We start from the raw sequence: 19,223 nt of genomic DNA on the forward strand, positions 1-19,223 counted from the left end.
CAAAGGCCCAAGCTGTTCAAAACCACAAGCAGCAAAATGAAAATTCCAAATCAACATTGCATGCATATTTTACAGAGAATACCATCAAATAATTAATTTCTCTCAAGTAAAAATGCCAATTTCATATAGGCCCTACTTATGTTTTATAATCAGGGTTCAACAATATAGAAATGTTCTATGTTCTCTAACTGGCGAACATAGATGTGACAGAAATGGCTCGTTATAGTCTTAAAAGCATAGGTAAAAACACAAGCAAACCAATGACTAATCTTTTGCATCGTGTTTATCAATCCATGGAATTACATATTGCATAAACTTTCCAGCTGGATGCAATTTTCTCTAAAAATAAAAAAAAATCGTATAGAAAATTGAATCTAAAGAAAAAAATGTAAAAAATGAAAAAATAAACATTTAATGAAAAAGTCATTTTAATATATTAATATAAATATTGTTAGTACACTACCGTTTAAAAGTTTGGCATTAGTAAGATTTGTATAATTTATTTATTTTTAAAGAAATTAATACTTTTATTCTGCAAGGATGCATTAAATTGATCAAAAGAGATTTTGCATCACTGTTTCCCCAGAAATATGAAGCAGCACAACTGTTTTCAACATTGATAATAATTAGAAATGTTTCTTCAGCAAATCAGCAAATTAGAATGATTTCTGAAGGATCATGTGACACTGAAGACTGGAGTAATGATGCTGAAAATTCAGCTACGCATCACAGGAATAAATTACATTTGAAAATATATTAAAAGAGAAAACTTTAAATTGCAATAATGTTTCATAAAATTACTGTTTTTACTGTATTTTTTATCAAATAAATACAGCATTGGTCATCATAAGAGATTTATATCAAAAAACATTCCAAAATCTTACCAGCCCCAAACATTTGAATGGTAGTATAACTAAAATATATTACTTAAAAAAAGAAGAAAAATCTCCGTCTCTTTGGTATAGTGCATAAAGTTTCTCAGTTTTGTTGCATTACTTTAAATCACAGATTTTCACTGAAAAGGAATGACTTGCGATTTTTTTCTGCAACAAATCACTGTCGTAGTGAACCTTAGAAAGCATCTGTGCAGAGAGAAGAAAGCAGAGCGGCTCACTTGGTTTTGTAAAAGAGCTTTTTCCTCTGTATCTTGTCGCCTTCACTTCTTTAAGCAGTGCTAGGCAGCGATCTCAACGCTCTGCATCATGGATACACACAGTTATCTCTTCTCAAAGCACTTAGGCCTTGAATTGGAATTAATTACTAGGACGGCTCTCGCGCTCACATTAACATCTCACTGTTGACAAGAGCGTTAATGTGAGCATGTGTGTTCTGATGAGAGTGTCACTGTAATCAAGATCTATAGCATCTCTCTCTCTCTCTCTCTCGCTCTCTCTCTCTCTCTCACACACACACACACACACACACACACACACACACACACACTCTCATGCATGTGTGCACCAGTTGCTGTGGGAAAATCAAACAAAATACATAATTCAAGACTGACAGAGGCAAAATGCTGTTGATGCACATTGTGTCTGCACTAGAGGGAGTTTTGTTACCGAGCTGTGTGTGTGTGTGTGTGTGTGTGTGTGTGTGATTTGATGTTGAGGGTCTGTCTCTGTAAGATATACTGGCAGCTCTCGCTTTTCCGAGAGTGAAATGAATGTTAAATAACTTGAGAACGAGAGAGAGATACTAAAAAGTTAGTCAATTAAAGAAGCGCTCAGGGATGCGGTTAACATGCCTCAGTGAGTTATCACTGTACTAAATGAGAGGGCGCCTTATCATATGAGCAGAGGAGAGAAAGAGAGAGCGAAGGGGGGAATATTTAATTCTGAAAAATGGTTCATTAGTAATCCGATTGAAAGATAACATGTTCTTCTGCCTTGGCAGCCAGAACTTATTGCGTGTTTCTTGGAATAGAGAGAAGTTAGAAGAACAGTAAAAACAATGTCATACAAGCAAGGTCATGAATAAAACTACATTTTGTGCTTGCCTGTGCAAAACCCTCTGAGCAAACTGGCGACAATGTTAATGAACAAAGGGTTTCTGTGATTTCAATGATGACGAGTTGTGCAAGAAAATGTGCATTGATAATGAAATGATTTTAATTAACACCGTTCACGGAAGCTATAAAAGAACAAAATAACACAGCAAGATGCACTAACAGTGTTTTTGATAGACGAAAAAAGAAAAATCTAGAAAGAATAAGAGCGTCTCTAATCGTCCAATCGTAATGCTGATGTGGGGGTTTATGCAAATGAACACCGGTAAACTGAAGCACTTTGCTATCAGGCTAAATAACTCACCCAAATACATCCCATACATACGCGTACATAACATAGTATCACTTCTATCTGCAAAAAATTATGCAAATGAACCAGTGAACTTGAACTATAATTTGCTAGTCCGAATGTCTAAGTAACATTGTAAATATGCTTTTCCATAACAATGTACTAAACATGCCTAACAGATTTAATTTTGAACTTATTTGTTCTTGTCAACTAAAATAATATTGTTGTTGACTAAAAATAGGTTGCCATTTTAGTCCAAGTAAATTAAAATATTGCCTTCATTTTAAGGATTTTTAAATATCAAACGAAAATTTTTTGTTTATTTATAAAAAACAATACTACAGTTTGGTGAGTGTTTGCTACTGTATGTGTTTGCTATGCTCTATTGTTTGTTTTAGAAGACTTCTATGTAGTTGCTTATCTTAGTTTGCATGAATAATTCTAAATATGGCCAGAAAAGCTTATAATAACTCTCCTCAATAAGCCAAACTCTTTAAGGTAATCTTATCAAGAATACCCCTTCTGAAGGATTATACAGTATATTTATTTGAAGCTGAGCTTGATCTTTGAAGTGAAGCTGGTTGAGTCTTACTGGTAAAGCTAATTAAGGAACTAGAGAACAAGCATCCGAAACAACATGGCGACCAGCTATGCAGCTTTTTGTTTTTAGCAGGGGCAACAAATGTTGACTGCAGTGTTTCAGGAGAACACAAATCTTTTAAAGGACTCAGTTAGAAGACAACGGCTCCTCCCAGCCTGTTGGTTGTCTCTGGCCGCTCCGGCTGGTCCATTCAGCGAGCGGATAATCCCAGAGAGGAGGAGGAGGAGCAGGTCGATAACATGCTGAAGAGCAACACAGCGCCGCTCTGATGAGCCTTTTAACATGGGAATGCAGCTCTAATCCCTGAATTAGTGTAGTGTAAGGAGAAAAAGGAACTGAGCAAGGTTGGGTCATTCAGAAGATGAACGACGTGAGTCATCATGGATGTGGAGAAAAATGTGAGTGCTGAGCCCATACAGAGAGAAGCATGTGATGTGACAAACAAAAAACGCAAGCACTGTCAAAGATAATTGATCAAAACAGTATGTGTAAAGTATGTTTCTTTAGCAAATAAATAGCCAAGTAAATAGCAGAATTCCTCATTTTTATTGCTCAAGAGACTTTCTGAGTTATGTTTCCTTTAAGCATTAACTTGATCTCAGCTGGTTATCCCAAAATTCAAATAAAAAGTCAATATTCATACAGTACGTGTATAGAGCTACAACTTGAATGTGGATAGCAGCTCAGATCATTTGCCTTCGGGATAATTTGATGAGAAATTGTTGAGTTCATATTGAGTTCATAAGACACTGAATCTCTAGAAGAGAGTCATGTGAGATTCAGGTTTATTTCACAAGAAAAACATCTGAGAAGTTAGAGGCTTAACCCTATAAAGCCTACAGTATCAGTGTCCTGCTGGACAAACCTGTTGCACACAATCTACTACATGCCTTCTACCCTCTGACTCGTATACTTTTTTAGCAAGAAAAGGGACTTTTAGTATAATTGTTCAAATGACCCCCTTCAGGTGTAGTAGCCTACATGTAAAATCTTTAAAGAAAGAAACTCATACAGGTTTGGAACAACTTGAGGGCGAGTAAATGATGACACAATTTTCATTTTTAGGTGAGTTATCCATTTAAGGAAACATCTTATTGCATAAACACATTTACATTCTCTCTGTGTTCTACCACTATCAAGACAGTCTTGTATCTTGAGCCCTATTCGGGCGGGATTAACTTTACAAGGGTAGATGGAGTAATGTAATTTTACCACAGGACGTCTGTAATATTAATGGCCAATTCGCACAGGATAAGAGATCTCAGTAAAACTAGCAGAAGTGGGAGGGGTAACGTTAGCGCGATTTGCGCATCACTCCTGTCGTCATGTGTGTATTACGTTGCTTCCTGATATCACGTGCGCAAACACATAACCTATATTTATAAAACAGTTATGTCCGGTCGAACGATGTACTGATTAACTTCAGATTGGATTGTGCTGGTAAAAGGCACTTACCTAATGCTAAAAGATGTTTCGTGGCTCTAACAAGTGCTTTCGATCTTCTCTCTGATCTGAATGTGGAAAACACTTGAGTTTTGCCACAGACTCGTCCCAGCATCTAGAACGCGACTGAATGCTTCTTCAAGCGTCTCCATACTTGAAAAACCATGGAAAACTACTTTTAAACAGGAAATTATGAAATATTTACGTACATATGTACAGCGGGTCTATTCGCACCGGATTAGTATCACCTGAGGTCATTTTTCCAGACCTTAGCCCTATTCGCACGGGATTAGTATTACCCCTGGACCTCTGTAATTAAGAAATTACCCCCTGACGTTTGTGTTTTTGGTGGCTCATTCACACGGGCAAATAAATGTTCGTAATTCCCTTGAGTTTACGGACTTTACAGCGTCGCCCACCCATTCACACTTCACTAGCTGAACGTGCTGAAACGAAGATTGCGCTGCTGTATTGCAATTCAAAAAAAGAACTTATTTAAAACCAATTTATTCGAGAAATATATGATATATATTATAGAATATGATATTATTGTATAAATATATAATATATCTTCTTTTTCTTTTATTCTTTGTCCATAGTTACAACGAGCCTGCCTGAAGAAGGTATTATAAATACCGAAACGTCGCGATAGGCTTGTTTTTCTATTCATTTTATTTGGTTTATTTCATTTTATATAATTTTTACTCTTTCACACTTTGATTTCTTGAGATACTTACAGGATGGACGTCTTTAGAGGCCGTGTGAGACAAAGAAATGCTCCACGATACAGACTACTAAATTACACTACCACAAAAAGCGTCCAAACTTTCCAAAAGATCTTCCATGTTGCGCCAAAATACTTAATTTGACGTTTCCATGACAACGGTCCGAGTTGAGCTTCCGGATCACGTCTTTACTGTAGTTTGTTTTATCTTTTGCAGCACTTCATAGTTTTTATTGGAGAAAAACTATAATCGGATTGGAGTAGAGCATATCGAGAGATTTTCTTGTTAATATAGTTTTAATACAGACGTAAAATGGACTGTTAAACGGCCCATAATGGTTATTACGCTCTTTAGGAAACGATAGGCTCACAGAAAAACAGCCCAAATCACAGACATGGGGATTCGCACGGGACTGGTATTATCAGAGGACCCCTGTGTTGGCCGAAATACGGTAAGGAATTTTCGGGGGAATTTTTACAGACATTTTTACAGACATGGCAGATTCGCACGGATAAAAATCACAGACGACCTCTGCGATTATTACAAATTACCGGAGGTCCCTAGGTCAGAGTCCTGCACGGGTCCATTTTTGGAGACCCGCCCCCGCCCGTACCCGCAAAGTTCAGCACCAGATCCGACCCGTCACCCATGATAATATCAAAATTAAATCCGCACCCGCCCAGACCCGTTAATATTTGGCCCGTTACCCGACCCGTACCCGCGATAAACCACACAGGTTCATCACATGTAAGGGTGCGCTGCCAATAACGCACCTAAAAGCTGTCACAAAGAACTTGGAAAAGTAATGATTATTAATAGGCCTATGTCAAATATATCAATGAGACATTTCAATCTTTTATTAATAAGCAAGTGTTTTCTGTGTCAAAGATGACGATGCTGACTCGCGATCTTCGCAGTAGTGAACGCGCCAGAGAGAAATGCACATTTCATACGGATTATAAGCAGAGAACAGTCTGTTTTCTTTCGTTTTGAATTGTTTTGTTTAAAAGTACACATTTCATGCTTTCTATTTCTCAGGTCTGTGAGGCAAGTAGCTTATACGATGAGTTTCGGTTCATTTAAGTTCATCAGTTCACGCGCGGGCGCCTCCAGCCGTGTCCTGATTATATTGCCTGAGCCTGCCTGCTATATTTACTTCTTATTTATAAAATCCAGGAATTTGGTAGATGAAACATTGATTAAAATTAAGATACAATTAATACAAAACAAAATTCACTTTAAAGAAAGGCTTAACAAACTTAATGAAGTGGTCAAAATCATGTCTGCCCACTCAATTTGTCTCACGATATTCAGGATCATCTTATCTTATTCATGCTTTTCACTTTTCATATAATCAACATGAAATATATTTTTAAAAATTATATTATTTTATTTAAACATGAATATGAAACTAAATCGTTTTTTAATGACTGGGCTACAACACATATAGGCCTATTAGCCTACAGTACAGAGAAATTTAATGTCGCAACTTGGTCAGACTAAATGGGGAGAAAAAAATTAAATTGGGTCGGTCCTAAATTGACAGGGTCGGTCGGGTTATGGCAAACAAGAATATTTTTAAGGATGGCCTGACTAAAACACATATTTGCGTATGTGTAATGCTGGTAATTTAGACATACAAATATTGCACATATTTTTCATCCGCTACCCACCCGCAAGGAGTTCATTATCCGCCCGCGTCCCCGCCCGTGAATTTTAGGAATGTCACAATCCACCCGTTTTAGCCACTTTTATGCGGGTACCCCCGTTGCAGGACTCTGCCCTAGGTAATACTAAAGTCGCCGTAATCTTTACTGACATTGTCCGTGATCATTACTGAGATGGCACATTCGGACGGGTCTAAAATCACAGAGAAGCTCTGGTAATTATTACTTTACCCCACCTCTCCATGTTAAACTAGTCCCGTCCGAATAGGGCTTTATACAGTATTTGAAAACAGGTAACAATCATATGAGCAGTTAATCAATGCCACCAGACAGATAAACACTGATCTACTTTCCAGGAGAAGCCCTCGGCTGTGTCTCGACAGGATCTGCCCTTCGAATACAGGAGTGTTGTTTCAGTCTGACAGTATTGATCACTAACTCTATCATTCATTCGATTACGGATCTGGTTCCGACATGATCAATAACACTGATAAAAACTAAACTAAAATCACAGTGCCTGGAATTGAATTAAATATGGAGAAAATATCAAATCCTTCAGAACTAATTTGACGCCTGAGATGAATCAGCCTGACGGAGTCAAAAACAGACGGGTTGTGTATGGTTATGATTTGAATAATCCAACCTTTTACAGGGACACACGTTCATTATTTCCCATGCAGTGATACGCGTCTGTTTGAGCTTCTCTCACTTCTCCATTTCAAAAACAAGGAAAGAGGATTATGGCATGAATAAAGGCTTTGTTATCTGTCACTGTATCAGCAGAACTAATTAAAGGGTTCAGGTGTAACTAAACACGGTTCGTAACACCTGCGACGCAAATATTTTATGAATATTTTACTTGATTTGCTTGAAGTTTGATGCCCTATTTTATCATTTGAACACAGGGATAAATGTGGCATTTTAGCTACAATAGACAAATGTGAGAAAAAAAAATCACTTTGTATATTTGAAAATGTTTAGACATTTATCAGTCAAATAACAAGGAAATCAAGGACCATTTTACTTCCTTGTAACCGCTGCTTTAATGCCACAGTTTCACGTATCAATGCAAAGCTTGTCATTTTCGATATGATCTTCAGACTGTAAATTATATTCTTAAGTATACTGCAGTAAAAAAAATTACCTAAACATCTTTAGAACAAGATAAATTTACATGAGAAGCAAAACTTCATGAACATATTTCATCTTGTGAAGACAAAGATAATTCAAACATGACGAAGAAGATAATCCAAACAGAGAAACAAACGTTGAGGTTTAAAGACAATGACTGACAAACAAGGACTGAAACATATAAAGGGGTGTAAATACACTGGGTAACAAGAGGCTAACAAGGAACAAGTGAAGGTGATTAGTTGCCATGGTGACTAACAAGGATAACTACAGAAACTAAGGTAAACGAACTAAACCACAGAAACTGAACAAAGGCACAGCAAGACAAAAAAATATCAAAATAAAAGCCCAAGAACACTAAACACAGGGAATCATGAGATAAACAAGTGAGGACACGTTTGAATATCTTATGAGGTTTTGCTTATCGTGTAAATCTTGTTTTAAATCTGCTTAGATGTTTTATTGCAAAACGAGGTAAAACTGTGCAAAACACTTCTTTTTTTTTCCAACACAGAATATATGATTATGCACCTCAAACTGTGTGAAACATTATATAAGAACTTTAAATGCATTGATAAATAAGTGAAAGTTCACAGTGTGAAACTGTTTCACATTTTTTCCACACAGTTGTGTGTTCATTAAAAGTAAGAGGGAGGGAAGCAGTCAGAGATGCCGTTATTCTGCATGTGTCGATGAGGAAAGCAGTGGGGTGATAGTCTCAGCGTGTGGCCCATTGTTTAATCTGAATCCACCGCTGTGTGTATGTGAAACGAAAGCATGGGTCCAACAGCGGCTAGGAAGATATCTAATGATGGAAAGAAAAAGGACTTATCTGAAAACTGATTTGGATGTGCCGGTGGTCAACCAGTGGAGGATGAGTCAGAGAATGAATATGGATAAGAATCGTATTATTTCCTCAAGTGCTTTTGACGGGTACAGACAAGCCTGTAAATGTAGAACATGACTGCCTAATAAATAACTCGCTGCTCTGTATTTGCAGCCAGTCGTTCATGCAAACAAACCTAGAGGTGGAAAACAAGCTGTAGATCATTCCATGTCACTTTCTGTGACAACAGCTGAGGCCTTCAAATCTTCCGCAAATGCAATAAATCCAGTGAAAATTTTGCATGCTCCCAGGGTGTGTCAAAAAAGGTCATGTAACACAAAGAGGCCATGACATGGATATGAATGACACCTTCCATGTGGAGAAAAGAGCTTTCAGAGCAGTGGGACACCTGTTGTAAAACCAAAGCATCTTAACCCATTATGCTGTACGTTTCATTGTACAACGTTTTTAAAGAGTCACAGACTGGGTTTCCCATTATCTACAAACGGCATTCATACACCTTTCTTGTCCTCTAATCCTTGAGTTTTGGGCTTTATAGTGAACGGAGAACACACAGAGACGGTCTCTAAGCAACGCTGCTGTCAGAATCCTTTCCGAAGATACTCAAGGACGAGTGCAGACTTGTGTCAGAGCAGCAGAGGATAAACACACACACACACACACACACACACACACACACAAACACAAACAGCAGGAATCAAGAGTCCCTCTGGTTCTCCAGCGCAGACGGTTCTGTGACACGGTATACAATGAAAGTTTAAAAAAAACATTAAAATGCACAACATTTAGAAAGGTTGGCAAAGAGTATTTGTGTTTCTTTATATTGCAGCTACATTTGCATCTCCACAGGGAATAGACTCGCAAAGACTAGGGTTAAAGTTTCAGGTAAGTTTAGTTTATAGTCTTTGGTTCAGTGGGAATTGAATGCCATATCAGAGCAGCATTGCAGTTGTCATGATACTCCTGAGAATACAAAACGCAACACCATCTTTGCAATGTAAACTAGACTATAAATGGTTGAACAGAAGCAAGAAAGCTACAGTATAAGACCAATCACAATTTATTGGTCATACAGTATGCAAATATTTTGAATGCTGAGCATTCTATCGTCAATGCAAATAATGGTAGATTTACATACAGTAAATCTAAAATCTGAGTAGATAGGTGGCATGAAAGACTTTCAGAAAGCTGGCAAGCTATACTTAATCTAAAGCCATTTTAATTATTTTATAATTAGGATGTCATGCTAATTGGGGCTTACATGAATTTGTACGTTTAATGCACGTCACACTGCAGGACTATTTTAAATGAAATACGTGAAGGGGAAAAGATGATTAAAAAGGATGGAAAAACTTGATGACCAGACAAGACCTAAAATATACACTTTCCCTTAAACATTCATATGCATTTAACCTACAGTACGATCTTCATGTTGTTAATATAAAAATGTTAGTGTACACATCATGAGCCATCCACCACGGCATACAACTTACAAAAACAAAAAATAGATCAATTATCTACAAAGTCTGAATGGAGTCTGTACACTAAGCGGTTGAAGCTGAATTAATTGAAAAGTTGAATGCTCAGGGTTGATCTGAATGTTTGAGGAATAACGCTACAGTGGTGCTTTGCGAGCTCTGTAATTACTACAGATGTATCATATTTCATAAGAGGGAAAAGTACAGAGCTGCTCACCAATCAAAGTTCTCAGGTCAGAGAAGATCAAAGTTTGCAGATTCACACATCTGCTTTTGAAGTTTTCAAAAGAAGGACAGATGGTTGATTTTCAAGATTGTATCAACGCTTTTAAAGCAACTAACTGAAAATAGCAGCCCAGAATAATGCTGTTAAATGCGTGCCGTCTTTCGCTCGGCACACTGCGACTGCGATAACAGAAATAACAGAGAGGCAGTTTCAGTGGATGGCACTGTAAATCACAACGAGCTGAAATTCAGTGCTAATTAAAATGGGCTTATTTTCAACTCCTCTTTAGAGGTTCATGATGGAGGGACTTTGAATTCTCCATCAAAGAGAGCAATAAACAGCAAATGCAGTCTTTATAAGCCAAACAAATTACTGTCGCCACTGCTCACAGTGGTTTCATTCACATCCAAGTGAGATGAAACGTTCAGAGGAAACCCCCTGGACTCTGTATCTGCTATGTGTCCATCCTCCAATGACATGTAGGGGAGATATTCATGAAACAATACACTATTCTTCATTTAGATTTTACTTTTTTTTTAATCCAAAACAATCCCATGGTGCAATCTGAGGTCAAGTGCCTTGAGCACAGAAAAGAAAAATAACTTTCCTTCCTTTTAAAGGGTTGAGTTGCTATTTGGTTCGTTAAACATTGTTAATGTTTATAGGTTCTTCGTATCACCGTAATGGATATAAATATAGATCGAAAACAGGACAATTGAAGCATCAGGGGTTCTTTGAATCACCTGAAAGTAGATGATTTGCTAAAAAAAACATGGGAATTTAAGTTCTTAAAAAGCACCAGTGTGTAAAACGGTCTCTTCGTAAGCTTTATAGTTAAAGGAGAACTAATTTACTCATACTTATGTTGTTCCCAATCTGAATGCATTCATTTCTTCTTTGAACCTTTTTGAAATGAATAAAAACAACTCTATGGATATTTACAAAATGGGAAGAATAACAGAATTTGTAATTTATGAACTGGAATAATTTACACTGCAATGGAAAAAATGAGTTAAAGGGATAGTTGACCCAAAAATGAAAACTCTGTCATCATTTACTCTCCCTCAAGTTGATCCAAAACTGCCCAAAACATGAGAATCCTTCATTTTAAGCTTCAAGCTAATGTATAAGCTTTTGTAAGGTGCTTTTACGGATGTGTGTGCTGTCTAATGTGTGAGATATGATTCCTCAGCGCAAAACCTTTATTTTACGGTTATATCCTTATCTGTAAATGTTACAAATCCATGCAAGTATTTCCATTTTGCATGAAGGCTTGTCCTGACTGTCTGTGTTAAACTCCAAACTTAACTGAACAAGCGCCGGAGGGAGACGATTAATATTCAGCGCAAAAATATTCATTTTGCTGAAATATCTGTTGTTGGACGTTAAATTTAGGTTTAAAAGTCTTTATGCAATTCAATTATTTTATGAGAGTAGTAACTGTAAAGGGACAGCATGTAATTAAATTGCATGTAAATATATATGTAAATATATATGTAAGACATTTCTTACATTTACACAGAGGTGGAAAGAGTACTGAAAATTTGTACTCAAGTACAAGTACCGTTACATTGCTGAAATAATACTCAATTACAAGTAAAAGTACTGGTGTCAAAAAAGTAATTAAGTAAAAGTACAAATTACTCTTCTCAAAAACTACTCAGAGTACTAGTTACTAATTACTTTTTAGCTGGCGATAGTTAATGCATTACCAATAAAAATATTCAACAAAATCATAGATTTATGTAGAAAATAGCTACTTTTAACACGTTTTTACCTTATTGTCAAAGGACATTAATTAGTGGATACTGGAATTTCTAACTTCAATATGACACCTTGAAATATGTCAATATTCAGTAGGCCTAGCCTATAATTTTTAATACCATCGGGAAAACTACTACATACTAAATATTTTAATATCTAAATTGTCCATCCATTTTGTCAAGGCAATCATTATTTTCAAGCATTGAAAAGCACAACACTCATTGTAACAGTAATCTATTTGAATGGAAAAGTTTAATTCAAGTCTTCTAAAGAGACACGTCCACTTTATAAGGTGAGATTTTAATTTAGGCTTTTGTTTACATATTTAAACATTGATCAATAACCATTACAATAATCTAATATTTACTCACTCAGTGTATTTGTCTTTACAATAGGGTAACGTGAACTGTTGCAACAGCTCACACACAGCACAAGGAAGCTTGATTTCAATTCAAACTGAATTTAATTTGCAAAAAGACTAGATTTTTCATAGCTTTTGACAGCGTTTAATTCAAGAGCATGGAGTGATTGGAGCTGGACGTCATTTGAGTCTGCAGTGAGAACCACTTGGAGAGATTCGCGATTGCACATGATATGACACACAGTCCGAGAGCGCACACTCAATATCCGAGTCCAGTTCGTTCGTATATTTGAGAGCTCGCGTCCAGTTTTCTGCGATTACATGAATGTGCCCTCGCGTTATAATATTGTTCGTGACATTTGCCATTAAAATATGCCATAGAAACTTGCAGGTATTAATAAAATTATGCGTAATAGGCCTAACGTTACCTGCAATCCCGCGCTGAGAGGAGGCGGGTGTGTCAAACTCGCTGTCGTTGAGATGAGAGAATGAGAACGCGCAGCTGGTAAAATATAGATATTTTGACAATACTACTATGTAGTTGTTTGTTGTTCCAAACTTTCAGTCCAGCCATTAATCACTCTGAGCTCCTCGCCTCCTTCATGATCAGCTCTTCAAAACCTGCTGCGACTGCGGCGGCTTTCATTCAGTCCAAATATCAGGGGTTTTATTGGTCCGTTTACGATCGAATATTTTTATTGGCTACCGAAATGCCATTCAAAGATTTGAATATCAATTCAAATTGTACTCAGTAACGAAATGTGATTTTACAAGTAGCGAAGTAGATTACTTATCTTAATATGTACTTGAGTACAAGTAAAATTACAGATTTAAAAATATACTCAAAAAAGTACAAGTACCCAAAAAAACTACTTAATTACAGTAACGTGAGTAGTTGTAATTCGTTACTTCCACCTCTGCATTTACAGGATACAGAAATGACAGTAAGACTGAATGTGTTTGTTCCTGCAGAACCTCCCTCAATGAGTTTGTGTTTTAAGAGATTTAAACGGTCCTTTTGCTTTATAACTCATATAATGTATAGCATATATATAGATATATTCACTATATATGTATTCATAGCATTCAATATGTTCGTTTGAAGAACAGCATTGGCCAGGATGTGGAATAGTGTGTTTTGTCTATATAAAAAAAGAGAAAACAAAATTGAACTTTTCTCCGATTATCAACCAATTATTATAATAATCATTAGTTGCAGCCCTATTTTAAAACATGTTGGTAACCAAACAGTTAATGTGCACCATTGTCTACCATTGTATTTTATTTTTTTCATACTATGGAAGTCAATGGGGCCCATCATATGTCTGGTTAGCCACATTCTTCAAAATATCTTCTTTTACCCATAGGCCTGATTTTATTTTCACAAATCAATGCTTATGATGTACAGAAAGATCACTCTCTTAAGGCGAGACACGGCAGACGAAAACATAGATTTTTCATGCAGTGGTCAGTTTTTAGATTTTGGCCTAGTTTATTCCTTTAATATGTGTTCTTTCAAGCTGCTATAAACAAAACGTTGAAAATATACATAAAGATGTTTATTTTATTGCATTTTGTTTACTTGCGGCAGTAAGTTTCTCCCGAATTTACCAAGAAGTTAGCATTCCAACGCGACACGCCGAGATCCGTCTGTTTACTCAAGTCTGCCATGACCGGCTATGTAACCCAAATATGGGCATTTCCTTTCTATCAGTAACCAATCGTGAATGTCCAAAGGGGGATTTAAAGCTAATGACGGGTTTTTGTCGGCAACTGTGTGTGCATGATACGCCAATGTTAATTAATTGAGTTACTGCAGTTGTAGGCCTTATATGCCTGCCATGTTATTAATCAGTTTTCATGAGCTTGAAATATTATATATTATTATTACTAAAGGGCCTGAGCATTTATTCTGTTTTTGAGCTAATTTTTCCAATAGAAATGTATTAAATTCCCCAATTTAAATCTTTAAATGCCGTTTTCTCAAAATGAGTTTTTTTTTGTCATTCTCCAGTACAAACATCTCAGCCTATGTAGCACCTATGTACACCAAACTTTCCAGTTATACACTTAGCAGTATTCTGAAGATATTTGCAGAGGGATTTGTTAATAAATCATTCCTGGCCTGATTTATGTGACATTTTAATAAAAAAATATGGACAATATATTTTTATTTCCTAGGTAATGAAAGCTTAAATCCAGAAATTTTTTTTTCATCTTGTGTGTAAATGTTCAGATCTATTTACCGAAAATATATGCAAAATCACACATATTTAATGAGATAATGCCCAATTTGCATAATTAAACATACAAATTTCAAAAACTTGTAATACATTTTTTTTATATACTTGTGTTAAGTAATCAACTAAGGAAGTTTCATGGTGATATCTATTATTTTAAAATGTTACCCTATTCACATGTAGTGTCTCGCCTTTTTTTGTGCATATTTAGGATTAATACTTTTCAGAGATGTATGGTAAACTCAGTATCTGAAATACAAGTGATAAATGTTTATCAAATGTTGATAAAAAAAAAAACATAACATTTTCAAAAATATCTTCATTTGTGTTCCACAGAAGAAAAAGTTTCCCTTTAAGAGTGAACTCAGTGGAAAACTCAGTATCTGAAATACAAGTGATAAATGTTTATCAAATGTTGATAAAAAAAAAACATAACATTAAAAAAAAAATCTTCATTTGTGTTCCACAGAAGAAAAAGTTTCCCTTTAAGAGTGAACTCAGTGGTAAACTCAATATCTGAAATACAAGTGATAAATGTTTATCAAATCTCAGAAAACTAATAAATAAATTAAAAAATTAAAAATTAAAAATTAAAAATTAAAAAACATTTTCAAAAATATCTTCATTTGTGTTCCACAGAAGAAAAAGTTCCCCTTTAAGAATGAGCTCAGTGGTAAACTCAGTATCTGAAATACAAGTGATAAATGTTTATCAAATCTCAGAAAACTAATAAATAAATTAAAAAATAAAAAATAAAAAATTAAAAAACATTTTCAAAAATATCTTCATTTGTGTTCCACAGAAGAAAAAGTTCCCCTTTAAGAATGAGCTCAGTGGTAAACTCAGTATCTGAAATACAAGTGATAAATGTTTATCAAATCTCAGAAAAAAAAAAAAAAAAAAGAAAAAAAAAAAAAAGAAAAAAACATTTTCAAAAATATCTTCATTTGTGTTCCACAGAAGAAAAAGTTTCCCTTTAAGAGTGAATGGAAATGGTTTCATCTTTGCTCATTTGGGGTTTGAAACCAACAAGCACCACAGCAACCCAAGAGCACATCACAACAATCATTTAATCCTCATGCGCAAGAGCACCATGACAAGTCAAACAACAAAGATCCACACAGCAAAACAACACGGCATTAGCGACAAACCCCCAATTCAAACTCCTGTGCAGCCCGACTGACACGGGACATGATGAACGTCCCCATATACACACACAAACACTTGAATGAATCGTAAAACACACCGCTTAACTGGGCCGGTCGAACCTCTGGAGGGATGAGAAAGGTCACAGATTGCAATCAAAAGGCCAGCGAGGTCAAGATCCCTATCTATTGCTTTTATTGTTCCATCTGGGGGACTAAACAAAGCCACAGACTGCCTCTCCGTACTGATGTCCTCGTGTTGTCCCACCTCTCTTCAATGTCTCCTTCTCAGTTATTATGAACGAGAGCAGCGTGTTGGTGGTCCATGTAGCAACATGCAAGCCACTGAGAAAGAGCAAAAAGTGAGGAAGCAAGCGAGAGAGAGACCGATATGCTGGCGGCGACTGAATAGATGGCATTGCAGCAGGGCAGGACTGTGGGATTAGACGAGACAATGGTATGCTTGAAAGACGTAAGCCTCTCTGTGTGAAATAGAATCACTCCCCGGGGACAAGACTGCCTTCCCCGCTGAATAAAGTGAGACAGACAGCCTAGTTCCCGCTGACTCCTCTCCAAAAAGACACTTTTGATAACACCATTCAATCACGGCAGAGGAAAAGTTCCCCAGCTCAATCTATACGGCCCTGTTTCATTACATATATAAGTAAAATTCACTTTAAAGAAGGGGTCTCAAACTACTGGCCCGTGAGATTGTTTCATACGTTAGCCGTTTATTCGGCCCACAAATCATATTTCACTTTCTGCATTTTGATTTCACCCTGTTATCCTGTTGTTTTCTTAAAGATTGTTATAATGTGGTCTCATATATATTCATTCACATGACTAATTACAGGCCTCACACAAATTAAAACGTGCAATTGTAGCCTAGGTGATAACAACAAACAAGCCTGCGGGTTCGCTTCTGTCAAAAAAAAAGTTGGTTACATGTATAACCTGTGTGCCAGATTGCTCATTCATTCATTATTTACTATATATGCCACATTTATACATATATGGACTATTTAAGTGCACTGTATAGGGACAGAAAACAAATTGCAGCTTTTGTCTACTGGACAAGTGCGGTACGGTTAAATGTGATACAACCACATCTCTTCTATTATAATCAACAAAGCGGACTACACAAAATGCCTCTATAATTATATAATCAAAATTAATGTTTGTATTTGTTGTTACTGTTCAACTGGTCGCTGATGAGGAACATCATCTGGCAAGTGGTAATTTGATTTTGAGACCCCTGATTTAAAGAAAAACTTTAACCACCCTGTGAATAATGAACTTATACACACACACACACACACACACACACACGCACGCACGCACGCACGCACACACACACACACACACACACTGTGTTTTCATGTTTTATGGGGACATTCCATAGACATAATGATTTTATACTGTACAAACTGTATATTCTATCCCCTAACCCTAAACCTATCCATGACAGAAAACTTTCTACATTTTTACATTATCAAAAAACATAACTTACTATGATCTATACTTCCTCAAGGGGACAAAAAATGCCTCACAAGGACACAGATTTCAGATATTGCCATCTTTATGGGGACATTTTGTCCCCATAACATAGAGTTTACCAGGACCACACACACACACACACACACACACACACACACACACACACACACACACACACACACATACTGTACACATACTGTATGACATAAATTATATCCATACTGTAGGTCACTAATCAAACACATTTGTGACATTGATCAGGTGAAGTTGTCAGATTTCAAAATGCCCTTTGGCACTTTCTCAAATCATGCTGGAGAACATGATCATCAGGTTTTGCCCATGCCAACTTGTCTGCAGTGATTTTGTATTAAAATATAAAATTACCTTATCAAATTAGATAAATAAAATGCACCATAAAAGCACTTTCACTAGTGGGACTTTTGGACCCCACTGAAGTTAACAAGTTCATAATTCTTGCACATTACAAACTGCACGTTCACACACTACATAAAATATTTCCAGGGAAACACAGGGTGTAGTTTTTCAATATCACCATAATTCAATCTAAATTATACATTCAACCAGACTAATTAAAAAAAAAACTCTTACATAACACCCTCAGAAAACGTAGCGTCTGAGGTGGATATTATGCTCAAGTAGAATGAACAGAGATTTGCATGTAAGACAGAAAATCATTCGCCACAGGACAGCTGTGATTCTGCTAATGTTTCCCCTAAGCCCCTCAGTGTGTTTGTGTACAACAGCTAAGGAAGGTGCACAGAGGAGATGAGAGAGACTGCACCACTAATAAGATCCTCATTTAAGTGCAAATGATGGAATATTATTATGAAACATAAAGGTTGAGCCAAGCAGGTCATGCACACTACCACTATTATTACTGGCAGAAATCCAATGCATGTGCACCACTTACCCGTGTGAAGAAAACCATCCAAAAGGATATCAGATTATGAGTTTAGGAAATCCCTGAAAAAACTAGAGGATCCAAACCCCAGTCCTGAAGAGAAAGGCAACTGCAAGTGTACAGCAAGTGTCTAATCCATGTATCAGGCACTGCGCAGGCGGCGTTACTCTGTGTGAGCTCTTAGCTGGGACAGAAGCACAAGTGTCTCTGGGGACAGACGCACGCTTTCTGAGACTGTGTGAACAAGACTAATTCAGGCACAAGCGAAATCCGTCAGGTGTTGAATTACAACAAGGGCTGTGGGAGGGTCTTCTTCCCCCTGGCCAATCAGAGAAGAGGTCTATTGTTTGATTTTGCACAGGTAAATAGGCGGCCCCTCCTGCTCTTCACTGGCAGCAGACCAACAGGTAACTGAGGGAAGTGGGGACACTGAAACGGGGTTGGCTTGTTTTTTTATATAAAGTAGGTAGACAGACAGACTGGCTGGTAGAAAAGCTGTTGTTGAGATAAAGAACTCTTTAAGTAGAACATGCTGACTGATTCTGAACACTGCCAGAGTTGTTCGTCTGCCCTGCGAGCTGTCGTGAAGATAACGCTAATAAAACCAACAAAAGGATGTAAAATGTAACACAATATGTGGCTTAGATTTGGAAAACAAGACTTGGAAAAAAACACTTAAACATCCAAATTTTAGCACTGACACAAATAAGATTCATGATTAACAAGCACAGATGAAATTTAAATCCCCAGCAGGTAAATTTGCCACTAATGTGTGTAAAGGAATACATTTCCTTTTATTCTGATTTAATATATCAGCTAAACAGCTGGAAAATGCTTTTGCGCGGTAGCAAATAGATGCTAGATTGCACATTCGGAGTC

General features: G+C 36.7%; 1 protein-coding gene across 1 annotated transcript in view; it reads right to left on the reverse strand.

Annotated features, from left to right (window-relative positions):
• Positions 1-18,597, reverse strand: part of ptprfa (protein tyrosine phosphatase receptor type Fa) — a 195,549-nt gene extending 176,952 nt beyond the window's left edge. The window contains 1 exon segment of the mRNA XM_082136098.1: positions 18,354-18,597. The gene's annotated coding sequence lies outside the window, so the exon portion shown is untranslated.
• Between the last annotated feature and the right edge of the window lie 626 nt (positions 18,598-19,223).

The sequence above is a fragment of the Leuciscus leuciscus genome (assembly GCF_965113295.1).
Source record: "Leuciscus leuciscus genome assembly, chromosome: 14".
NCBI lineage: Eukaryota > Metazoa > Chordata > Actinopteri > Cypriniformes > Leuciscidae > Leuciscus > Leuciscus leuciscus.